The sequence below is a fragment of the Carassius auratus genome, chromosome 41, assembly GCF_003368295.1.
Source record: "Carassius auratus strain Wakin chromosome 41, ASM336829v1, whole genome shotgun sequence".
Lineage (NCBI taxonomy): Eukaryota > Metazoa > Chordata > Actinopteri > Cypriniformes > Cyprinidae > Carassius > Carassius auratus.
In genome coordinates, this window is record NC_039283.1 from 5,117,894 (window position 1) to 5,145,662 (window position 27,769).

Sequence of the window (27,769 nt, forward strand, 5' to 3'; positions counted from 1 at the left end):
AGCAAGCTGGTTACTACTGCATGTATACCAAAATACAAATGAGCTATACTTGTCAACTCCTAAACCTATGGAAGTTTGCACCACAGACTAAAAAATACAAGGTAGATTCTACCTTTTATCTAACAATTCAGACTTTTCCCCCTTGCAATTCACAATTATTTTTTTTATTTTTTTTAATTGCAAGAAAAGAAAATCTGAATTACCTTTTTTCTTTTTCTTTTTTATCCATGGTGGAAATAAGCTTTCACGCAGTATAAACCAGTTCAAAAGAAATTCTCTCTCTCTTTATATATATATAATTGACACTTTGCAAAAAAGGTCAACATCTGTAGACTGTTAAATGTTTTTGGCATGAACAAATGGCAATGGCACAACTATTTGTCCAGTGTAATATTAAAAGACATGTCTCATTAAAATGAAGAGTAAAAAGGAGGACATGTGATCATTTTTCAAAGTGTGGGGAAAGAGTGCAAAGTTTCCTGAGACTACTCTAGATTAAATCAGTTGTTGTCAGGCCTACAGCCGCGATGGCAAGCCTACCTAAAGTGCACATTAACACCAGTAACAGAAGAGGAAAGAAATGACAGGCCAACAACACTGCAGCAGTCCTTCCTCCATCATACCTCTGCATCGCCTGCTTAACCATTAAATGACCATTAATAAATTAGTTGATTAACACATTGAACAAATCATAAGTACTAACAATACAAAATTCTCTTTTACAACACTAAAAAGAGAATTAATATAAACACTTAAAAATAAACGTGGGGGAAAACTCTCAATTTACATTACTTAAGGTTGAATTTTCTGAACTGCTATTTATTTTCAGAGTGACTGCAAGAATTGATCTCACTTTGTTCTCAATCTGACTGTTATAATATAGAATTTGTACATAAATCAAGTAATCTGTCAGACCGTCAATTGGAATGACATTGTTACAAAGCACAATAATAATAATTTACGTTGTAATTCATATTTAAATGTCCTTCATGTGACATTTTGAAGTGTTCGCTTTGCACACTCTTTTCCAGTAGTTTGGAAGGTCTGTCATGCAGCCTAATGTCACCAACTTTGGTCTCAGTGAGACGTTTTCTCATATATGCATTTATATAAAAAAAAAAAAAAGCAGCACCCTGCAACAAACATCATTTTAATGTACTTGAAAAACATCCAGGGTGATAATCTGAAAACTGTGGTACCATGAGAAATAAGATTTTGGAGTGTAAAACTAATTCTAAAAGACTTTGTCTTCATATCTATCTCAAGAAAAAATAAATAACTAAATGAAATAAAAATATGAAACCTAAGAGTCTTGAGTTCTGCATAACATACCCTACAGTATATGCTAGAAATCATGGTGCTTTATTCATATTAAAAACTAAAAGTACAAAATAAAAAGGTTTGTTGGTTTGGTTAAAAATAGAAACTTAGATAAATATACCTGGAAGTCATTTCTCAGCCCTCTTTCGGGCATCTCTACCTTTGGCTGGACTTAGGCAGGTTGGTAGGGCCAAAGGAACAGAGCAACACTGTTCCAGACTAGAGGATTCTGGGAAGGGCCCTGCAAGTGTCCACAGTGAGCTCTTAAAGTCTGTCTATCATAAAGATGTCTCTGTATCCACACATTTATCCCCTTGCTCGTCTTCTACATTGATCTTAATACAAACCATCTTCTCTTCTCTGTAAAACAAAAACAAAAGATTAAGGAAATATTTATTCGAAGCAGATTCCCAGCAACATTTTTCTAAATGTTAATATCGTCATACTTGTAACACACAATATCACAACCAATGAAGCGCAAACAACGTCATTCAAAGGAATATTTAAAAGCAAATCCAGCAAATTTATAAACAATGGATAGAGGCCTGGTCACATGAAGGTAATAAATAAAACATGATAATAAAAAATAAGCAAACTAATATTTTTTATAAAATGTATTTTTTATTTTTATTTAAAAATATACTTTTATAAAATAAATAAACAATATTATAATTTTTAGTTTTAAATTGATGTTATTGTTTTCCTTTATGCCAACAATTTCATATAAACTAATAAACTTTATGAATATAAATTTTTATATACTTAGAATTATATAGGCATCATATGCATTAAATAAACTATTCATAAACACTGTCCTGTATAAGTAGTTGCCACTGAATCAAATTTAAACAATACAGATAAAATGTAAACTTGGGCAAACAGGCTGATGAAAAATATACCATTGTTCTGTACAGCTATGCAGGAGAAAAACAAGCACGAGGTTAGAGGGTCAATGGCTATACCTGGCACTAGGTTTCAATACTTTGGCACTGTCCAGAGCTCATGGCAACAGCTTTCCACACAGCAGTTTTGGGCATCTCATCAGATATGTTAACCATAGAGGGGTCAGTGCTGCAGAAAAGACACATCAGAGCACTTACAGCTGGTCGGCCACACTTAACACACTCATTTCTCTTCCTGTTCACCAGCACTGTGCTTGATGGCCTTTTGATTTATAAAGCAAGGAAATCACATGAGATGAACCAAGGAAAGCTTCCCAGCGCAGAACCCTGTGTGTTATTTCAGAGGTGAGCATTTAATGTTGTTGTGATGATGTTCATGAGCAATTTGTCATGTTAGTAATCAAAGCACCTTGATTGCGTCATCTCCACCAGCAGATAGACAAATGTCTACTTGCTCCTTGCTGAAGCAAATCAACCGTTTGGAATAGTTTTCTTCAATAAGACCCCTCCAGATAAGATAAAGTAACTATGAAATGAACACTAAGCAGATCTGAGACAAAATGGACCGAACTTCCCAAACAAGAACAACAATCAATCCTCGGACTCTCAAAGATAAAATCAGTGCAAATCTTAACAGATGTAATGGTTTAATAACACCAGACCATTTAAAAATGTGTACATTATAAATTGTAATTTATTCTTAATGTAAAATCAGATTATTTTTAAGATTTTTAGCTCAAATTGAAGACTTTAAGAACTTTAAGACACAAATAAAATTAATGCCATATGAGCAGTGTAGGGCAATGGTAACATTTAAACTGTAAAATTACTGTAAAAAGCATGATTTACAGGTTCAAATTACAAGTTTTCACAAAAAATTTGTATTTTCCTTAGTTGTCAGTTATAAACATCAAAATTAAAAGTGTGTCTGTGTGTAATGAATGAATTTAATATACAAGTTTCACTTTTTGAACGGAATTAGTGAAATCAACTTTTTGATGATATTCTAATTATATGACCAGCACCTGTACCTAACCACATAACTGCATAAACTGACTAGGGCTGCAAGATTAATTGCATGCAATTGTTATGTGTGTCTCTTTAGTAAAGCTGGTCCTGTGATTAGCAGTAAATATTATAACGGAGCGGCATTAATATACAGAGCCGTAGTTCGCTAACAAGCTACGCAATATCGCGTTCATAATCGCAGATGAATCACATTAGATTATGAACGCGATATTGCATAGCTTGTCAGCGAACTATAGCTCTGTGTAGTAAGTGCCGCTCCATTGAAAGCAGGTGGTAAAACATTTACTGCTAATCACAGAACCAGCTTTACTGACGCGACATGCCTGACAAATCGCATGCGATTAATAATGCAGCCCTACAATGTAAATCATGAGCAACAAGCATCATCTGAAGCTGTTCTGCATTGGGGAGACGATGGAGTGGAGCTGAGCTGTTAGAGGAAGATTTGACTCTTAACAATGCACTCACACAGTGTAAAATACTCTGCGTTAATTAAATGTAAGTGATGATTAATAGCTGTAAAGAGAAAGTATGTGGTAACCAGAACTCAAGCAGGCCTGCAAGTAGACAAAAGACCAACCAATCTGCTCGTGTCTTCCTCGTATGAGGTGTCGGAGACTACGCTGTCAGATCTGTTTCAAAAGAAACAGGCCAAAACTTACTGAATGAGCCCCTGAATGATGCAACACAGGGTTTTGAACAGAAACCACAACAAAGAAATGCTTAGCTGCAGTATGTAAGACATCCTGTGAAATCTAACTATATATAAGCGATGTACTTTCACCAACCTGACTTTAAGGCTCTTCACGGGGGATTTCCAGGTGATCACCATTATCATAGGGGCCCTCCATTGCTCCTTCAGCCTCCATCAAGCGCTGTGCTTCCTGGTTACACACATCAAGAGGTCTCTTTTTTTATCAAAGAAGATAAAGTTAAATGCCTATGAAAAGGAATGGGACAGCTATCTCTAAACTTTCACTGTGCAATATCCACATCCTGAACAAGTACCTCCTTAGCCTTTTCTTTTGTCGTCTTCCTTTTTCTTCTTGCTTTCTGGCATTAGGTCATCCAACCAGCTAAGCTCCCTCTTCAAAAAGCAGAAATCCAGAAGCTTCCTCACAAATACCAGAGCAAGAACCTACAGAAGGCAAATACAAGACCATGTATACAAACTAAAACATGTAAAAATTGATGATTAGCAGTAGAATCTGAATGATTAAAAAATAAATAATTCTAAATGTTATCTACGAGCATGCATAGATGTGCTTAACTCTCTCTCTGAGATAAATCAACTTTTATGTAGCAAGAGCAAAATAAATTAGATTTTCTTTATTATTAAGAAAGCTGCACAAATAATATGCAATAATTAGGTTATACTACAAATAATCATAAACTGTACATTACTTTGATGGAGCTGTTATGTGTATTTTATTCTTGCAATGTGAAAAAGATATCTAATCAACAATATTTCATTATATATTGTAGGATTTTACTGGATTACACTTGAAATCCAAATTTTCTACTCAAAAATAACTCTTTAAAACCATTCCAATCCCTTTGAATTGTTTGTAAAGAAAATAAAAAGCAGCAAGAAATGACAAACTATCATTTTGAAGTGTTTTGAATATCGGTCAGGGTTTCAGTTTACACAACATCTGAAATGGTGATTTATTTTTTGTGCAGGTAAGCGTATCTAATCACACTGGAGACACAACTCAATATCAAATACACAAACCGCTGGTTAATACCAGGTGTAAAGGGGAACTATGAGAATTTTAAACGTACCATCATAGGGAAGACCACCGCGGCCGCAGAAGCTTTGATGACCCACAGCAGTACCAGGCAGGTGAGCTGAACTATTGTGAATATGTGAACCTTCCACAGCGGCACATATCTCAGGTAGATCAAGTCAGGCTGGTGCTTTGCAGGCATCCCAAACAGCTTAATACGGTCAAAGAAACTGCAGTGCAACGAATACACAAACAACATGACCACACATTCATCATAGCCTTCGTTTCAGCTGCATGTACAAGACGTGCATTCAATCCTGTAATTGAATAAAGTGTGCTAACCTGTATGCCTTGAGTGAGGACACACCCATGTAGAGGAACACTCCATACAACACGGCATTGGGATAAACTAGAGAGAAATTAGAAACAAACTCATTAAGAAAAATAAAATGACAATTAAAAATACAGTTAAACAGAGGCATACCTTTAGAATAGATGTCATGAAGACAGACAGACCCATAAGCACGAAGATCATGAGCCCAGTGACTCTCTGCTCAAGAATACCCAAAAATTTGGGCTGTTCTCCCGGGCTGAGCACTCAGACTCCACCTTTAAACTGTTGACATGAGAGATGGAGAGGACGGTGGCAGCGACAAACCAGGGCAAGCCCATCACAGAACACACACCGAGCATCACGGCCACCACCAGCAGGTCAAGATGATACCCACAGCCTTTCTGCAGAAGAACAGAATCATGAGCCCCAGGACCACTGCAGTTCTCTGACAGACAGGATCGGGGCCCCGAACTGACCTTGAGCTTGTGTTCTTTACGGTTGATGATGACAGCGGTGATCTGCTGATCCATGAAGATGAGGATGGTGCACAGAAGGGCAGGAATGGCTGCTGCAAACAACGTCCATGTTGGGTTATCGCCCAGAGGAGAGATCAGCCAGCCCCGGCTCTTAGAGGTGGGCTATTGGACAGAAGGAAAACACTTAACATTAATGTTCTTTACTTTATAATAAACATAAAATGTGTTTTAATGTGGATGCACATTTATTTGTGTAATATCAGTTATCAGTTTATATTAGAGAATGCTTACTTTATTGGTATCTGTATTGTATTTTCAATTTTATATATGCTTATTTGTCCTGTTTTACATTTAGACCACCTTTGCCATTATCTAATATTCAAATAAAGCTAATCTTTAAAAACACACACAGTTGAATGACATTTAATGACCAGCATTTATTTGAAATTGAAATAGCTTTTCTAACTTTATAAATCACTTTCTGTCACTTTTATTCAATTGAAAATGTCCTAGCTGAATAAAAGTATCAACTTCCTAACATTTTAACATTATTAAACTACTGAGCATTACTGATAAAGGGCAATACTTCCAAAAAAGTGAAGCACCTGGTTCATAGGCTTTACAGAAAAACAAGAGAGGTTAAATCAACAGTCAAAGCTCAGCAGGATAACAGAAAGCAGAAACAGCTGGAGTGGCTTAGAGTCAACGAAGACCTGCTAAGTGCCTTTTCTGTTTATTATGGACTATTTACAACAAAGTTTTGCCTCCATTCACATGATGATGCACTCATTTAAACTGTTTTCGATGATATAAAGCTTCTGAGAAACACTGTTCCAACTTTGCTTTGTAAAATAACTATTGGGCAAATTTAGAAGAGTGGAAAGGTCAAAGGTCAAAAGTCCAAAAACCAGCCAAACATGTTTTGTTAAATCTAGTTCAACAACTCATCAAATTAAGATGACCAAAAACTAACTAATAATAGACAATTACATTTATAGTACCTCAAAGGTATCTGGGACGTGTAGTTTAGGAGAGGGGACGCCCACCAGGTAATCAACCAAGACCATAATCAAGATGGTTAGAAAAACTGCAAAGTCACTGATTGAAGAGCGGACCTGGAGGACAGAAACTAAAGGTTAGAGTAAATAACACTCTATCAGCACATGATCTGCACATGACTCTACTGACCTTAGTGGGGAAATAGCGCTTGGTCTTGAACTGCTTGAGGAAGGATGACAGGAAGAAAGTGGTGAAGAACAGAATGACAGACCAGAACAATACGTCAGGGATGTACGGGCCATTATGCCCACAAGCAGGACCCACAAACTCGCCTTGGAGTTTCTTGCAATCCTTTAAAAAAAGAGAAATGAATAGCAAGTAATAATTAAATATATTTGATTTATTTGATATGGATTCTAGTGCAACTATATATAAGATGTTAAGCTTTAAGATAAAAAACAACAGCACAATAAAAGAAAGAAAAAAAGAAAATTAGTTTACTTTTGTGAAAAGCTCCACAGGCATTTGATTTAGAAAAATAAAAAATAGCTGTAAAAAAGTTGTTTCTTTTTCATTTACAAAAAAAAACATACTTAAAACTGTCCTTATTCTGACTGTCCACTTTATTTTGATGTCTTTTGAAACTGGACAGATAAAATTAAGTCAGTGTTTAATGCCTTTCATACTTCTCCTTCTAATGTTAACTTTGGCAGCATTATTAAAAACACTTCAACCGTAGTCTGACGAAAGAAATGCTTACTGGCACATCGAGCTCACTCCAGTTTATGGTCTCAGGATTAAAATCTGACTGATTCCAAGCCTGAACCATCTTCTCTGTGATATTGGATGGAGGTGAACACTGACATCTAAGAAAAAAAAATGTAACACATAATAAACATACTGCATAACATAAAACAATCAAAAGCAAGGTAAATATTTCCTTACGTGTAAAACGTGAGGTTGTCCAAATTGTCGTGCATGTTGAAAGGGAACATCTCCCCCAGCTGGAAGAGTTTCTCCAAGGCCTCATAAATGAAAATGAGGCAGATGAGAGCAGCGAAGGCTTCCTCTGTGAATCTTGTTATATAGCACACTAGAGAGCTGGCGTCTGTGGCAACCAACACAATGCACAAGAAGGCCGTCCACAGGCCAATGCTAGTGCGCAGAGGGAGGTAGGACAGACCGTAGTCACTGAGGAGAGACAAACAGATGTTATATATCACTATCTGGATTAAAGCATCTGCTAAATTAAGAAACATAAGTATCTTCTGTGGGATTCATATAACCAGCAATGTGTTTTTGTATAGAGAAAGGGATAAAAGGACTTTTGAAACCAAACAATTATGCATTTTTATTTATGTATTGCTGCAAAAAACATACAGACACTGATGGGTTTGTATAATTGCACAGTAGGATCAAAATGAGGCTGTACTGAACTTAAAATGTGTGTTGCTCCATCAACTCTTTCCTGTACCAGCAGATGGCGCTATGGTACTCATAGTATAAAAATCAACCTTTCACAAAAGAAGCCAATCAAAACTGTTTTTCTAGTCTAAATTGTAGTTATGTCATATGTTATTCTTTTTGATAATTTTATATATATTTTAACTTTTTTAAACATTTGTTAGTTAAAAGCCAATAATTTGACTGGACAAACAGCATGACAAGAGTGCTGATATTTCATAAAAATGTCAGTGTGAAGTACTCAACATTCATTAATATATAAGTTTGCAAGCTAAATAAAATAAAGGATTCAGTTAATCACAATGATATTCATTATATTGTTATTTGGCCAATACGTTGGTAATGTAAGTTTGGTTTAGTTCGAGTCAGTTCAAAACTGTTCATCTTAATGAATCATTTCATGGAACGTAATACAACAGCTCAAATTTAACCACATAAAACTTCAACTACATAAAATAGTCACAAACTGTTCCAGTTTTTCAGCATAACCTCTAAAATGTGAGAATAACATATTAATGTAATGTAAAATGGTGAACATTGTGTCATTATATTGAAAGTGAGTCTCCCTCACCTGCAGAACTTAAACAGAATCTTCTCAAAGACTAGAACTGGCCCAGTGCTGCCCAGGATAGTGAGAGGCTGACCAGAAAACAAGGAGAAGGCCACACCAGTCAGTGAAGCTCCAAACAGAGACTCGATGGCACTCTAAAACAAACACAGACAAAAAAAAATGTTAGCGACAATGTGGGAGAGTTTCAAACAAAGAATAAACACATTCTGTGGAAGCAGAAATTATATCTTTTAAGGCATAGGGAAGGAGTATGCTAAATGCTCAATGTTCCACTCAATAGAATAATCCTCCATTACTCTTTCCAGACAGAACCAAGTCTGCAAGTCTGACTCACTATGTTGTTTTTGGTGGCTTCCCCCAGAAGGCCTCCGAAGGTGATGACGGGGGACATGCAGGCACAATAGAGGAAAAGGATGGAGGCCAGACACTGCAGGCTGAGAGCATCTCGCACATCGCTCCAGTAAAACGGAGCTTTCCTCTTAACATCTAACACCAGACCCCCAAATATCCTGTGATAAAAAAAGAAAATAAAAGGATAAAATGTAAAAATAAAAATAAATCTACCACAAAACTAATCAAATTGATAAAAAAAAAACTGATATTAACAAGCTAATAATAATCATAATACATGTTGTTGTTATACATTTTGTATTTTTACATATCCACTAACTTCTAATAAATAGAAATGATGAATGACTGTTGGGTATAACAGTGAAGTTAACTATGTAAAATACCACCGTTAATGGAAATAAAATTAGCAAATGCATTTGGAAATGATATTATAAGAGCTTCTCATTTTGTCCTAATGGGGTGTGCTGTATTTTCAGAGCGCTCTGGAGCTCTTAAAACATGTCTTAATGGACGTCTCTCTTACACAACTGTCTCCTGCCGACCATTTTAAGCTGCACATCAAAGGATGGGCGCCACTGTTAAATATACCGCCTTTATTTAATACCTCCAACATGAAAGGCTTACAAAATTTGCACCATAAAAACATTTTTACCCCCTCCATTTAATGCCCGTTTAATAAGGTTCTCCTTCATCAAAAGAGACTTAAGTAAATCCAACACCACCCCCTTCTCTCCCTCTCTCCCTAACACTTTGTTCACCAGGGATCAGGTTTGACACACATTTATACATGTCCTCAATGTCCAGACACCTTACTGGCTTAATATAAGAGAACAACACCTCTAAGTAAGTCATGTATATAATCCCATCAGCCATATTTAGGGCATGAATTTCTCTGTGCTTTGCACCTCATATGGATCCAAACTTGTAGTGGTACCTGCTTTAAATATAGATAAACTCAAAAAATAACATGGCTTATGCAAAAAAATAAAATAAAAAAGCATGCAGTATAGAAATGATGGAGGTTGGACTAGCTCTGACCGTCCTGTCCTCTGGAGTTCAGGACCAGTGTGGTGTTCCTCTTCTTTGATAATCTCTGATAGTGGAGAAGAGCCATTAGGCATGGAAGGCATCTTCCTCTTCTCCTGCACACATGAAAGAAGACAACAACAACCCCGTTAACCCTGTTGCTCATAGCTGGCTTCTTTCAAACCTCTGGTTACACTACTACACATCTGCTCTAACACCACATCTCTGAGGCGTTGAGTACCTGAGATGGGACGCTCTTTGGCGGCTCGATTCGTATCGTTGGGTCCCATTCTCCTGGAGGCAGCACTGTCACCTGGTCCAAGAACTCATCTATGCCAGACAGAAGGTCATTTCTGTCTTTGGCTTTGTATGCTACATCATGAAAGATCTGGCATTGTGTTAGAGAAAATGTGGAAATGTGATTATGAAGAACTAAATGGAACTGTTGCAACCATAAAATGATGATTATGACTAAAGACAAGCTGAACTTTCGTCCTATTATAATATATTTTGATACAGTATGTAATATTTTCTTGTGATGGCAAAGCTGAAATTTTCAGCAGTGATTACTTCAAGCTTTCAGTGTCACATCATCCTTCAGAAATCATCCTAATATGCTGATTTGGTGCTCAAGAAACATTTCCTACTTTTACCAATGTTGACTGTTATCTGTGTAACCTGATCATTTTGAAGGATTTTTTGATGAAAGTTCAAAAAACATAATTTTGTAACATAATAAATTGTATTGCTTTCACTAGTGGTAAATGTATGTATACTTGTATAAATAAATGAACAAATTTCTTAAAAATAAATTAATAAAATAAAATAGAAAAAACACCTTACTGACCTCAAAATTTTGACCAATAATGTACATCCTAAATGCTATAAACGCTATGGAAGGCTTTAAAATATGGTTAAAGCATCTGGCTAGAATATATCTTGATCTCTATGGACCATTTGTCAGTATAACCGACTGAACTTGTACTTTTTTATCTCTGACAGCACTCCTTTCATTCATTTCAAATAACATTATTATTTACATTTATGCCATCCACAGATGTTTTTTTTCCCTATTGTATTCAAGGTATACATCTTTTTAGTTCATACGTTCTTTGGTAATTGAACCCACGCTCTACTGTTATAGCTATACTACTACTAATATAACTATACGCTAGACTAGTAAATACTTATTCGAAGTTGATACCTCACCTCATCTGTCATTAAAGTAGCTATTGACCTGCCAATCTCATGGTATTGGCCCCCTTTACCGGAGGGTCCCAACAACAAGAACAGAAATCTGTATAAAAAAAACAAAGTTGCATAAAAAGCTTCACATACAAAGCCAGCAATAAGAGACAGACTGAAGCCATTCATGGTTGTTTGTGTAAAAGCAAGCCATGTTTTCAGGGGTGAAAGAGTGCTACCTTGTTGAAACGGGCACTTCAGTCAGTCCGGTGAGAAGAACAGCAGGTGAGAGACGGATAAAAGCAATGATTGGACGCTCAAGGAAATCAACCTCCCCCACCAAAACATTTGAAGCCTCAGCACCTGGAGGAATTTTCTTCATGAAATTCATGTCCACCTATAAGAGCACGGATAAATAGAAGATCAGGTGCGTAGTGCTTATGTGTTTATGAACCTCAAGAATGGTTTGGGTTACTGGGGTTATGTAGTTACAAAAGTTACAAAAGCTGGCATTTAAAGTAGTCTACTGGCAAATCTGGTAATTTCTGGTAACCATGCATCAATTAAAACAGGTTTCAAGACTCCAGGAATTGAATTTCCGCATAACTCTGGTTAAGCCAGTTTAACATGGTGATCAACAAACTTCAGATGAACTATGAAAAACACAAATATAAATGATGAGAAACTATTCTATGATAACCATTGACAATGAACAAAAACATCAATTGCACAACCACATCATACACCAAACCACTGACACATGACAGAGAAATGATATTTCACAATCCACAGGACAGCAGAATCTAGAACAGTTTGGCCTGGAGAAATGTTTTTCCTCTTAGCGAGTCACGTTTTTCTAACCAGGATCAGGCTTCATGTGAAGATGTCACTTAAATCCTAACAAAACAGGCCATCATCTGAAGTGCAGGACCAATTGCAAAATCAAAATAATCTATCAAATTAAACCAGGGAAAGAACACTTCCCATCTTCTTCCAGTGAGGTTATTCATCCAGAACCAGGAAGACATTTGTTGAAAAACAGAAACAAAAAAAAACAAAAGATATCGGTCTATAGTTTGTTTTATTTTGAAACAAAAACAAACATAAGACTGTGAGATTTTCAAACCAATAATTCACAATGTTTTAACAGAAACAAATTATTTGCTAGACTTATGTTACCCTACGGGCAACAGAAGATTTAATACAGCCTCAGATTTAGAAACACAGTACTACAATATTGTTAAAAGAAGCATTGCTCCTTCTCGCAAGACACTTCAAACAATCATTTAATCACAACACTCAATACAGTAATCAAAACCAGAAGACATCACAGAAGACCAGAGTCACAAACACATCCTCATGAAGCACTCAATGATGAGACGGCACACTGCAAGACAGGTTATAAACTGTAACAGCGTTGAGACTTACTGCAGGCCTTTTTCCGCACCCTACCAGAGAGCCACAACTACAGTGAAAAGGTGATTGGCTGTCCTGATACCAACCAGACAGACACGGAGAGCGTTCAGTGTTTGGATCAACTTGCCATGAGACTTTTTATGGCGAGAATAATCTCCTCACCAGTAATTAAACGGGTCATTTGATCCACTTACAAAGCTAGTGTTTTGCACCAAAAACCAGTCATAATCTCCAATTTAAATTTAAACTCCATACTTTACTTAATCTGCTTGCAAATCCTAAATTACATTATAACATGTTTTAAAAATAGTTGGTGGTGAAAAGAATGCTTCCCAAACAGTTTGAATGATTTTGTGATAATTATCTATATTTTGAACCGGATTACTTACATTATGGTCTATATTAGATAAGCATTTTCTGAGACAAAAACAAAACCCAGGGCTGAACAATTTTGAGAACCAAAAAAAAAAAAAAGACAGAAAAACTCAAGGTTTGTAGAAATGCACACTTGTGAAATATATATATTTCAATATGACTATAATATTATATTGATAATAATAGGCTAATAGTAATGACTTATTATTGTTGTTAAAAAAAACTATATATATATATATATATATATATATATATAAACTTTATTATAAACTTTCTTATTCCACAATTATTTAACAAACTCTCCTACTAGGAAGCAGAGGAATACAGGAATGACACATGTGATGGCCAGCTTTTTTTTTTATAAGAGTTAAATGGCTAAACTATTCCTTTAAGTGATAGCCATTAACAATATTTACAACAGGACATGATGTAGAGGCAGCTCACCCTGCTAAAGTCCACAGTGCTGTTCTCCCTGCTGCCACCGCCACCGTTCATACGGCTTTCACTGGGTTTACTGTTCTCCAGGTTCCCCGGGGCCGACTGGGGGGATGCAAGAAGGCCTGTTGGGATGAGAAAAAAGGAAAGTGGTAGAGGAAGGCAGTGTTTAGATGTTCATTTGTGACTCAAAGCTTTGATATGCAGGGAAGGTTAACTGCACACTCATCGTGTGGTCTGGAGTGTGGACATGCAGAGTAGGTCACATGCTTTCTGGATAACATCACACTACAGTGAGTACATTCATGGACGCTATGCTGTAAGGTTGAATTTTAAACATTTAGAAAGTGATATTCCCAGAGAATTTGCATAGACCTTTTTATGGAATGAAAGAATGGGTTAAGGTTAACCCATTAACTGAGGTACAACAAACTGTTCCTGGCTTCTGCATGAGGATTTTAACTTCACAAAGCACAATCATCAAAATCCTTCTCCCAACATCCTTAAAGAGGCACTGTAAAACTGTTTAGCCCTGGGATAACATTTCATGGAAACAAGCTCCCCTGCTATCTGAACCTGCTGCTCGATCTCTAACAAACTTAAAAATAAAAGTAGCAAAAAGACCCTCCTTCTATGGTCTTCCATGTTAACACATGGAACAGACAAATCAGTCATTACAATCGTTTAATGTCAGCCGCTAGAGCCTGGTCAGGTTTGCAAACACACAAGCTGCACACTCTGTCAACGTGAACACAGCAAAGTACAACAAACAGTGACCCTATGACCCACTCCCATATCAACAGGCTCTCTTTACACTTCTTGTATTCCAAGAGTCTGATGAACTAAAGCATCACAGAAAGCTTTCTGCTCCTCAACATGACAATTTATTAGCACCTGTGAGGTACTACCACCATTCAAAGTGCACTTTATTTGTGGCGATTCATTTTATTGACCAGGTTTCTGGTGTGCATGTGCCCCAATAGCTACAGCAGCAATCTGTGACCTCATTGAGCGTGGAAGACCTTTAGCAAACCCAGACACTAAAGTTTTAAATCAAAATGAGGTACCCTTAAGCTTGCATGATACAGAATTGTATGCAAGAGATACTGTGGCTCCAAATGGTATTTAAACACTTTTGAAGCATCATTTGTGTGATAATGAGGGGTTTTGTATTTAATGTATGAGCACTGCAGGAGCTATGTATGTTTTTAGATGTTCTGTGTTCATGTGTATTCTCAAGGAAGGATAAAACACAGTGCCAAGTCGAAATGTCAAGCTCTCATGGAAACATCTGGATTGGTCATGGTCATAGTCATGGCAGGGTGTGAAAGACAGGTTTGGGAAAGAGACAGGAGAGAATGTGACAATGTTGGAGGTACTGCACTGAAACTACACAGTATAAAAAACCTGTGACATTTACAATAAAATAACAGCAGTTGTGTTTGCCAGAAATTCACTGTAAGAAAATGGTAAAAATATTTTAGGTTTTACAGACTTAACTTGAATTCACAATAAACGTTATTACTGTACCGTATTTTATTTACTGATATAATATTACCGTAATAAGTCAACATATTAAAAGTACTAATATCTGTTTTGAACCATTATAAATGCACTGTTAAACCACCAAAAACTGGTGGTGATGAGCATTGTCACATGATGAACCAAAGCTCATCACAAACAGCTTTTCTACGAGCTGAGAAGGGCAAAGTCTCATTCACGCAAACACAAAACACCATCATGGTAACACACAGAATGTGGAAATATCCCAATAACATTAATTTAACAACATTAGATGTAAGATAAAACCATAATGCACACAACCGAAAAGAAAAAACTAAGAAGAAACAGTTCTTTCAACAACAACAAACCCCAATAATTTCTTTTTCACTTCCAAAACACTCTTCCAAAAAGTCTTTTAAAATCATCAGTCCGTTAAAATCACAATCATATTTTATAGTGTAGCATGCATAACCAGATTGTTTAGGATGTGTTATTTATTTATTCAAATATTGTTTTTCATGTCAAAACCACAGGTTTGGTTTTGTACTTTATTTAAAATATTTACAGTTTCATTTTTCATTAAGTCTCATAAATTCACCAAGGCTGCACTTATTTGATTAAAAATGCTGTAAAAACAGTAATATTGTGAAATATTATTAGAATTTAAGATCCTTCAGAAATCATTTTTGAGGAAACTGAGATTTATTTTTTCCAGGATTCTTTGATGAATAGAAAGTCCAAAAGAAAAGCAATATTTTGAAGTACTATTTTTTTTATTTTAATGAAAACGTTTTTGTTGTCACATTGATTCATTTAATGCAGCCTTGCTAAATGCAAATGTTTGAACAGTAGTGCATGTGCCATCATCAAAAATAATCACTCAAAATTCCCATCGCTAATTAGGACATGGTGTAGAGCATTGTCTATTAAAAAAATAAAATTATAATAATGTAATTAGTGACTGTTTCCTTGACTCAAACACTCATGACAAATATAAAGAGTGAGAGGCTGAGCAAATGTATCATGCAGGTGACACATCATGCTAATGGGCTGGATATTTGCCTGACTGCGGTGGGGACAAGAGCTGTGCCAGCCTGGCCGGGTCATGCACCACCCGCTCTTCCTGAGTGGTGGAAAACCATGATTGCGGATCCTCCTCCTCCTCTTCGGGTGGGAAAACCACAACCTCTGGAATGTCCCCTCTCCATCCCTGTGCCACCAGCAGCTGTGGTCCCTGCTGAGAGGGTTCTGGGGAGCGGAGAGATGATGAAGCGCGGTGGGCAGTGGGCGGCGTGTTTTGAGGGGAGGAATTGGCACTCGTCAGTAGGTGGTTGAGAATGAGGGAGAAACGGGAACCGCAAGACTCTCTGGAGGGACAGCGCGATCTGGGGGGAATAGAGGTGGAGGAGGTACGTCTAAGGAGGGACAGATGGGAAGCTGAGAAACCCTCTCCTGATGAACCAAAGGAGGTCAAAAAGGATGAGGGAAAAGTACGAAGAGAGGAAAAGAAAGTAAACAGACTGCAGATGGAATAAACAACATTGATGAATAAAATAAAAGCAAATATGTTGAGATGAGAGAGCTGGGAGTGTTAGAATGAAGTCAGGAGGTGAGATGGTGGCAAGAACGGACAACGCAAATCAGTTACATGATCCAACACCCAAAGACATGACCATCACACACTGATCATAATTAATTTTGCTAGCTTGTTTTTGGTTGTAAACCATCACAGAACACTCACTCGACTCTTAAGAATCTGGGTTAGACCTGTTTCACAGAAGTTTCTGAACGGAGCCTATTTTAGCATCACAACAACCTCTGAGCCAAGCAGAAAACATGTTGAAAATGCGCTGTAAACATGTTTAATCAACACAATCAATACACATTTTTCTATGAAGCAAAATACAACAATAGTGCGAAATACATACAATGTTTTGCTTGGTTTGAAGAAGGTTACACATGCAGTGACATAAACCAGTCCCTCCAGGATTTCGCAGAACTTTGTTCAAATTTTTTACAGCCTAAAATGACTGATTTTGCTGAGGCTTCTATCTAAATTTGCAATGATATTTGCTGCATTTCTTCTTGTTTTGCAGTGAAAACATACCACAGACAACATTCTTCTAACACTGTTATGACTTTTCTGACTTCGAGAACCACTGTAGGTCTCCAGACTAACGTTTAGCGACACCAGCACTAGTGCCATTAAGTTCTACAGAAGGTGGCTCCAGCACCTGACAGTAAAGCACTCACGACAATCACACATGTACATCTCGGAGACATCCATATTTTTAAATAATTGTTTGCTTTCCTACATTATGAAATTTTAGTTTTATACATGGGGGAAATCTATGAAGGATGAACAAATAGTCACATTAAAAATAACTTTCAAATTCTGTAAAACTTTGTTGTGTGACGCGTTTAAAAACACTCGCATAAGACCATTTCTGCCACAAGTTGTTCCTGTAGTTTGTTAAATCAATGGTGAATGGTGGTGGAGATTGAGGTTTATTGAACAATGTTATTCCTGGTTTCCACATTTAGTGGCATTTGTTCTGTAGCTTGCTGTAGCTTTAACTGAGTTCTGCAGCAAATTCCCACAAGATTTAACAGAGATGTTGATTCTGTGGGGAACTCGACGGCTTTCTTCACATTGTATCTACCAGCGATGTGTTCTTCAGTGTCTTGTGATCGAGGTCAGTCCGCGGCTCCAGCTTGAGCAGACAAACGGTCTGCGCTGCGTAGACCAAACTAGTAGCACAGATTCGTTCCACTTTCAGTTTGTTTATCCAATATAGCTCTTGTAAATCCAATATAGCTCATGATGAGAACGCAAGGCTGTTCATTCCATTTTTTGGAACTGAGAAGCAACCTTTCTTTGACTGAATGCACATTGCGATGATGTCAAGGGACGCGACTCGGCCTAAATTCTGCAGAAAATTTGCGGCAATTACGAAAATGTGTTATTTTTTTCCGATTTTGTGATAAATTCAGCGATCCTGGAGGGACTGATAAACATGCAGTGCTTTCTGTTCATCTGTAATTCTGAAATTAGATGATTCTAGCAGTTTAAAGATAAATTTTGGGGTCCGAGTTCTCATTTACATTAATCAGTTCAAAAATTTGGGGTCAGTATTCTTTTTTAAGAATTGAAAATTAGCAAGGATACAATAATTTATTTGAGATATTTATGTTACAAATAAATGTAGTTCTTATGAACTTTCTATTCATAAAATCATTCTTATTATTTCACAATATTACTGTTTCACTGTATTTTTGAGCAAATAAATGCAGACTTGGTGGAGCAAAAAGAGACTTCTTTCAAAAACTGTTCTGTTGTGCAGCAGGTTCAAATTATGCTAATGGGTTTGGTTTGAAACAGACCTGATGCACACAATATTAACACCATGACTTTAGCTCTTTCCTTGAGGATGTTGTGTTGTGAGTAAAGATGGAAAAATACCACCAACACAGCACACAGAGATAACAGTCAAATCATTCAAAGAAAAGTCATCAAATGTTGCTTTTACCGCTGAAAAGAAACAGAGCATCTATTCACATATACTCCCTTCCGGACGTGTTTAATAACTGCTGGCCACAGACTCAAGGACCTTGTGCACCCCTACTTTCCTTCATTTCTTGTTTTTGAGAGTGAACAAAGGATTAATAAGTGGTGGTTTTAATGGAATGTTAATCAAAAGTTAACTTTTGAGTAAATATTAGAGAGAAAAAGTCAATCACAACAAATGCTCTCACCATTCCTCTCAAGCAAGTGCGGGTCTGAATGTTTCTTGCCTATGTCGGCGAAGGAGCGCACGAGCGGGATGCGATTGCTGAGTTTCTTCTCATTCTGGTGGTGGTGTCTCTTCAGCACGGCTTCCCGAACCTTCTCCCTCAAACTCTCGTCTAGCTGCTCAGAAGCCACCATGTTGTCTAATACCATGTCTGGGAACAGGTAAAAGACATTCATTTTTCAGACGTTCATTTCGCTCATCCTGAGATATTAGGGTTTATCTAACAGCAGAACGTTACCGGTAATATCCTCAATAGTGTTTGCTCTCATGTCCAGCATGACTGTGCCATTGAGAATGTAACTCCGTAACTCAAACAGGCTGTGCAGGGAAAGTGTAGCGACGTAGGGCTTACTCCAGCGCTCTCCTCCATCCTCGACGTCCTCCTCAAACTTCAACCACCTGCACCAGATAGGATTTGACGTTGAACAAGTATTAAAACAAGTATTCTGACACTTTCTGGTGGTCAAACATTTAATGCTCATATAATGAACTAAACTGTTTAAATAACATAAAAAGAAAATGATTAAAAACCACCATGGAATATTAATAAATAAAAGTACAATAAATAAATAAGTCCTGAAATACAGTTTATGTAACATGAAAAGGGATGTGACTTGAAATGTCTTAAAATGAGAAAACTCATCTAATGCAAAATTAAATACACCTTGAAATAAAATAGACAACATAAAACAAATCAATATCAAATCACAAAATAAATAAAAAACATAATTTAATACTTTAAATCAATAAATATAAGCCTAATAAAGAAAATCCTGTATTTCACACCTTATTAATTCATGCTTACATTTGTACTTTTATTTATTGGAACATTCCACAGCGTATTTAATAACATTCTATTTTTATTTTTTCATTAATTCATTGTCAATGCTGAATCACTCATGACACACACATGAACATTCTCAGGCTTGGTGTTTTTTCCTCACCTGGCCGTCTCCTTCCACTCGTAAGCCTGTCCATCCCGGAAGGACAGCTCATCGAGCTCAGTGAAGAGATCATGAGGAATATGCTCCTCATCATCATCCTCAGTGCCGAGGATAAACTGGACCCTCTGTGAGGGAGTGTCTACAAGCATTGAGCGAGGAAAAACACAGCCAAATGAGTCAAGATACTTAAAGCCAAACAAGGCATTATTACCATACATTTATGAGAATTAGACATTTTAGTCAGTTATTCTTACCATACACTGGGGATTCTCTCCCATCCTCTCGGTCGCACCCTCTGTCCTTCCTTTTCCGATGGTGCTTGTGACCACGGTGGCGATGTCTACGCCTGCTTTGTCTTCCAAAAGGAACATGTACGCCCACGTAAACTGCCCTGTGACCTATAAAGAGAAAGGCTTTATTACTCTGCCCTGTGCTGCAAGTAAGAACATCTTTAAAATCCTATTGGTATGTGAAAAGGCATATTATTTTGTCTAAATAATTTAGAAATAAAACACTAAATGAGTACTACTCGACGTTGGTATAATGGGTAGAAATTGTTTAGGAAATACAGAAGAACCAACATGGTACCGACATAATCCGCCCAGAACACTCTAGCATCATAGCATCATTATTTTACAAAACTCCTAGAGCAAAAGGTGACACAAATGCTCTTATGTTCTAGTACAAAACTTCCAAACTTCTGCTGAACAACCCTCTTAAACTTCACGAAAACCAAGCTGACACTGTGAACAAACTGTACAAGAAAACTGGCTTGTTTTCAACAAACACAAAACATATCTCTCTCTGGCGTGCTTTAAAGGAAGCTTAAAAGTTAAATGTGCCACCCATGCTTGAGTTATTGTGTTGAAGGTAGACTTCTGGGAAGCAGACGCTGCATGCGTCACAAGAAAGAGGTGAACAAGGAAAGAAAATACTAAGCAATTTAAAGGTAACTTCATTCAGCCGGCTTGTGTGTGTGAACATGTGTTACATGTGTGTGAACACATGTAAACGCCTGCTGTGTCTCCACCAATTTCACACGCTTGTCTGCGTAGAGAATGCAAGGAAGGCTGAGAGCCAAGTACACACTTTGTCAGTCACAACAGCTCTTGAAAACATCTTGCAATTTTTTCAGACACACAGACGCAATGAAATTGCATCACAAAACCAGCAAAGAACTTATCTCTTGTGCTTCAATCTTTAAAAGCACTGCTGACTTCTTCAGCACCTGGATCAAAGGTCTCCAAAACACATAATTAAATAAATGAAATGGCAACTATTGGTTTTAGTTTACATGGAAACCATATTTAGATTAAGAAGAAAACAGCAGTGCGGATACAAAGCAACACATTGTGAGCAATAAGGAATGGGGGGTGGAGGTGAGTCGACCAATACTAAAGCTTCCTCCCATATTATCTTGACACTCCCCTAAACACCAGCTACAAAACAACAGCCCTATGCAGAGCTGCAGGCCTGTAAAAAACCCATCCTCGTCCTTACTAATTACAACTATGAGCCAAGGCACTTAGATGGCAGGAAAAACAAGAAAATGATAAAGATATCAAAGGGCACAAGGCTGAGGAGTTCAAACTGGCACTTAAAATGACATGACAAAAGTCAAGTTATCTGTCTGTTACGATAAAATCATCATTCATGTCTACCAGAAAGTCATGAACAAAGGTAACAAAAGAATCCCATCTAAGATCTAGAACTTTAAGTATTATTCAAAAAAGAAAAAAAAAGAAAAGAAAGGAGGAATGTAGATTTTAGGCAGTATGCTCATGCTGGTCCATACAGTGAAATTAAATGAGGACTAGGTCTGTCAAGCTCCAAACAAGTAAATGAAAGTAGTCCATTCTTGTGCTATATTCAAAGTGTTTTAAAGCTGCTCGATAGGTTTGTGTGATGTAAAATCATTCAAAAATTACTGGTTTGAAAATCTGTCTGTCTCTGCTCAGTGTTGTCCAGTGAAACAGTGTTTATATATTAAAGACAATGAAAACGAATATAGTGAAAGTCTCCAAGTATGGGCTATTATGTGCAAAAAAGGGGCTAAATCCCATTAAATTGTAACATTACAATCTAAAAACAATGCTTTTAAAGCAGAAGATAAATTCACTAAAATAAAAATGAAAAGAAATAAAAACAAAAGCACAGATTAATATTATTTTATTTAAATTACCTCATTACAATAGTCAATTCACAGGTACTTCCATCATAAAATACTCTACACATGGCACATTTATTGTCCAGCTACACATATTTCATAATTATTGCGCTTATATTCTGTGGCGCTCGTTTGTCTGTGAATTTTAGCAGGAAATGACATGCAGAAGGCTCATGCTCTCCTGAAAACAAAATGGAAATATTGATATGACTTTTATAACACTTAAATATGAAGAATATGAGAAAAGCAGCACATCTCAAACACATTTAACAAGAAGCGCCTGTCAACAGCACATGTATCTGTCAGAGCATCTGGCTGGGCAAGCCACTTTAAACTATACGTGTTAACTATATCTTACGAGTTATTTACAAGCCCTAAATATAAGCATGTCTCATGTTTAGGATAAACTACATTATGGACTTTCCCCGCAGCAGTTCACACTATGTCCTCTGCTATTTTTGAGTATGCGCTCGTATAGAACTGTATATCAATATACGTGGTATTGCCTCATACTGTACTGTACTGTACAAACTCGATATACTGCCCAGCCCTAGTACTTTTTTTTCTCCATACTATGGAAGTCAATGGCTACCATCAACAGTTTGGATCCCAACTTGATGGGGTAAATCATGTAAGAACTTACATTTTTGGATGAACTATCCCTTTAAACATCATGCTCAAAAGTCAGTCAGTCATGAAATGATATAAGATTGAGGAAATTACAGATTTTTCATTTATAAGGTTAACTATTCCTTTAAAGATTATATTGAATAAATATTCCAGTAAATGGAACCGATTCCATTTGAAAAATATGCTTCATCATTATACTGAATAGGGCATAGGACTTCCTGTGACTTCCCTTAAAATGATGTCACCTGTCAAAGAGAAAGTGAAAGAGGACAAACAAGAAATTTTAGCAAGATAGTGTTTTACATCAGAAAATAAGGCTGTGGGGGACAGAAGAACAAGTCATTCTATTTAGTTTTGAGTACCTTACTGTCAATTCAAAGATGTCTATTTCTTTTTTTTATTATTATTGTTTACACAAACACATTAAGCAGAACAACTGTTTCAACACTGATAATGATAAAACATTTGAGCAGCAAATCAGCATATTAGAATCATATGACTGGTGTAATGACTGCTGAAAATTCAGCTTTGCCAGCACAGGAATAAATGACATTTAAAAAACAGTAAAGTAAAAAAAAATTTAAACAGTTATTTTAAATAATGATATATATATTTTTAAATAAATATTATGTTATTGCATCTTAAATAAAATATGCCCAGCCTTGGTGACCATAGTTTACTTCTTTCAAAACCATTAATAAAGTCTTACAAACCCTAACCTTTTGTATGCATGTGAATATATAAATACATAATACCTTGGAATTAATTTGATACAAAATCTAAATATTAAATCTGTATAACATTAAACACATTAAATAAGTAATATATATATATATATATATATATATATATATGTAGCAGCATTACATGTATTAAATATTTAGGTTTTACTTTGTAATGACTTACGAGTAGGAGTTTGTCTGATGTAATTAATTAGTCTATTTTGAATTATTTACATATATATATCAGTACATATCGGTCAACCACTACTCGCACAGTCTTGTTGCCATTCATGCCAAAATAAATATCCCACTTACTTTGGCTAAAGTCTGTGCAACTCTCATGCGAGCAAGGTAATCAGTTCACAGACTATGAATGCCATAGTTGTTAGTCGTAGGTCAGATGTTCCCTCACACTAAAGGCACAAGTCACTTTAAGAATGAGATCTTGTGAGTTCGAGACATTTCTTGTCCTACTCTTCCGGCAAAGCACTGTTACCAAACACCTAGTGCCTCTTTTACAACATGCACAAGCTTCCAGAACACACTCAGAAGGCTGACAGCAGGATCGGATCACCAGGAAACATACTGCTGACCCATGGGAGAGCCCTCAGAGAGGAAGGGGGGCAGTTTAAAGTCAAAAACCTCAATGAACTCAGCCAGAGAGTGAAACGAGGTTGAGTGGGAGGGATGATTCTAATCATTGTGCTTTAAAACACACCCAGAGTAATGAAAACACAGCAGACATTTATTGCACACCTCCATGTGCCAAAAGACCAGATGGTATGCTTGAGGATAAGACAGCACACACACACACACACACACACACACACACACAAAAACAACCAAGCATATTATTATGAGGGGTACATAAAAAAGTGACTTACTTTCAAGTTCCTCTTTTTCAAAGTTCGTGTGGATGGTAGAGCTGGTTTTCCCCTGATCAACAACAGCTTCCTCATCATTGCCCTGAATAGAGAGAGATAAAGGAGGATATATTTATGTCACACCAGAGTAAACATACCATCCATAGCAACACAAGAGGGTGCCATTACAGTTACTTTTGCTTTCGTCTGGCTTTAACTGAGAATTGTGCAAGAGTTTATACCATAAGTGGGATTCAGACTTTTGTTTTTGACAATGTGCTCTTTGGCACAAAACTGAAGTTAACAGAATACACAGAATAAACACCTAAAGTAAATTTTGTCAAATGAACCAAAACTCAAACAAAACTACTGCCTCAGCCAAAATGAACATAATAGCTTAGTAGATTTAGGGATCAGAAAAAACATCTTACGTAAAATATTAAACTTTGCATGAACTATAACTCATCCTTTAACTGTAGCCAAATTAAAAACATTTAATCGAATAGCTCGACCAATCGACCATTATAATGTAATTAATAATCAGGTGTTAATCTGTTTAAAGTCATACTCAAAGTAAACACAAATTGAATTAAGACATGTGGAGTATTCCTATTTTTAGTCACATTAATGAAGTGCAGTATAGCCACGTACACACACCATAATCAACTTTTACCATCGTGTAGGACTATTCGCCGCATTTTGGGGCAGGATACACACACGGCAGTGGTCAACAGGCAAACAAAAGAGAATGGCTTCTAGCAAGAAGGCACATTTTTATCTGTTTGCTCATATATCATGACCTGTAACTAAGTGCACTTGAATTTTTCGCAAAATGAAAAATTAAACATTTGGATGGTGTCTGCCATTAATCGATCTATGAACTATAACATGTCAAATGGGAACATGAAAGGAAGATTTTAACTGAGCCATAATAATGTCTTATTGAGAATAAGGTAAATAATTAGATCCATGTAAACATATTCAGTGATCAATATAATGAATGACAAATAATATAATAATATAATATAATGTATACCATTAGATAACATAATATAATGTATATAACGGTAGTAGTTTTCTCATAGAAATATTAACAATAATCACATTTAATATTCATTTGCGAGTTTCTTTTTATGATTTATTATAATGATCATTTACATATTATTGTATCACAAAATGCTGAAGTTATTGGACACTTACATTTAAATATGAAAATATGATGTATTGCCATCAGTCACCATTCAAAACTTTTTCAGGAAGTTTTAAAAAATATAGTATTTTTTTAACCTCTGCCCATAATAACACGTCTCTAAAATAAGATGTGCTTTGAAACTCTATTATCATCTAACAGCTGCTGTCTTTTGGCACCTGTCTTGTGTGCAGGGAAGCAGGATGTGAAAAGCAGCGTGGACACATTAAAGCAAGAGACTTTGAAAAATAATGATTATATACTAAAGTGAGGAGGACATGTCCCCCCTTAAATGATAATGGTTTCTATATCCTTGCTTATCGATGCTCCATCATGAGGATCTAGGATACAGGACACTTCAATAATGTATAATTTTGTCTAAGACAGGGCTTAAACTAAACTTCTTTAAATGCATGCTTCAGATGTCCACTTCCAGTCTATAATACGTCTACTGCACAATATTTTCCAACCACTTGGGTTTAATAGGTTGAGTGAGTCACATTTGGAGACAATATAAACGAGTGATTTTATTTGTTATATGCAGACAATGAGCTTTAATTGGGCACAAACAAAGTTAACTCCACATCCGCCATTTTCAGGACCAAGCCACAATCTATGGACACTATGATTATTGTGAAATGAGGAACATTTTCCACTTACATACTAGAATACACTTAAGTGCACTTGGGACAAAAGAGAACGCACCAGTTAACCTTGTCCTGAATTTCCCAAGAGACCTCTGCGTGTCAGTGAGAACATTTTGGTGGTCGCTGTAGAAGGAGCTGGTGTATTAGAGACTGTGATAATGTGCCATTTTTCCAGATGTGACCCAGGGTATTCTCAGGACTATGCCGGAGTCCCTCTACTGCATATTTATGTCCCCAGACAATAACTCAATTCCCACAATTCCCTACCACTGCTGGTGCACAGGCCAAGTCTCCAAACAGAACACTGCATAGATCTGTGAGAAGACGGAGTAACCTCTTCCATTTATGTGACACCACTTAAAAAGACCAAAAAAAAATATAACAAAAAAAGTACCTTTTCTAAACCATGTAAACAACTAGTTAACTACTCTGGACTGTCAAATAGGAACAAATCATCTAAAAATAAAAACTTGGTTTAAATGAATGAATGAGATCTTAGTAGTAGATTGTTGTCAATGCACAATAATATTAATATCATGGATTAAGAAAATACATGTGGTGACTTTTCATTTTATGACTTTTCCAAGAAAGAAATCTATGCAAACATTCTAAAAACTAAAGCACAAAATGATGTCATGTAAACGTGTATCTAAACTGAATTTCTAAGAATAATTTAGACAAATTAAAAAAAACACTAATCGACTAGTTGGCTCTTGGATGACTGTTTGACTATCATTGCACATTCCTGCTTAGAACTATAAAACAAACAACAGACGTTAAGTATGTCCTCTGGGCAGCTGCATGACAAGGATGATGTAACCATAGTTAGATCACATTCACAGCTATTCTTACCCCGAAACTATTTCAGACCATATTTTTCTAAGCTCACTCAAAAGGAGCAGAGTGTAAAAGTAAATCAAGCCACAACTAACCGATATTGCATAATATGTTGGCGATCATGGTAAGAGAATGTCCACATAAGTCTTCCGTTTTATTTCATTCTTTTCAAACATTATTTCCTAAGCAAGTTATTACAAGTATGGAATCTGCAAGGACTGGGCAATATATCGAGTTTGTACGATATTTTGATATTTTTAATAGGCAATATGATATGAGACAAAGCCTATATACAGTAGTTTGATGCTTACATTTCACAAGTATATTCCATCTGAGAATGTTAGAAAGTAATGGAAATATTTCCATTTTACTGTTAGGAGCCTTTTGCATGTGATTCTCCACTAAACTTCACAGACTTTAGTGAACGAGCGCAGCCACGTGCATGCAAGCCAAACAGACGGAGCGCAACAGAATAGGAGCTCATTAATTGTGTCACATGTAGAATTTTAAACCTACACTAAGTGTAGTTCATGATAGCAGATGGCTGTAATGGGGTAATCAAAAATAAATTGCAATTAATCTGTGCTCTTGTTTATTTACTTTAATTTAGAGAATAAAACTTCTACCTTTAAAAGTATTATTTTTTTTAGATTGTAATATTACAGTTTTATAAATAGACTGTAATGTGATTTTAAGCCCTTTTTTGCACATAATGGATATCATTGCCTACTTTCACTATATCTGGTTTCATTGCCTTTAATATAAACATTGTTTTATTGCTGCTGCGTGTGTAGTAAGCAAAGTGTACGTGGGTTGTGCACCCGCCTATAGGCGCATATTACATACTCGCTCTTTAAATA

General features: G+C 36.4%; 1 pseudogene; it reads right to left on the reverse strand.

The window, feature by feature from the left end:
• Positions 1 to 1,400: 1,400 nt before the first annotated feature.
• Positions 1,401 to 27,769, reverse strand: part of LOC113059876 (sodium bicarbonate cotransporter 3-like) — a 28,334-nt pseudogene continuing 1,965 nt past the window's right edge.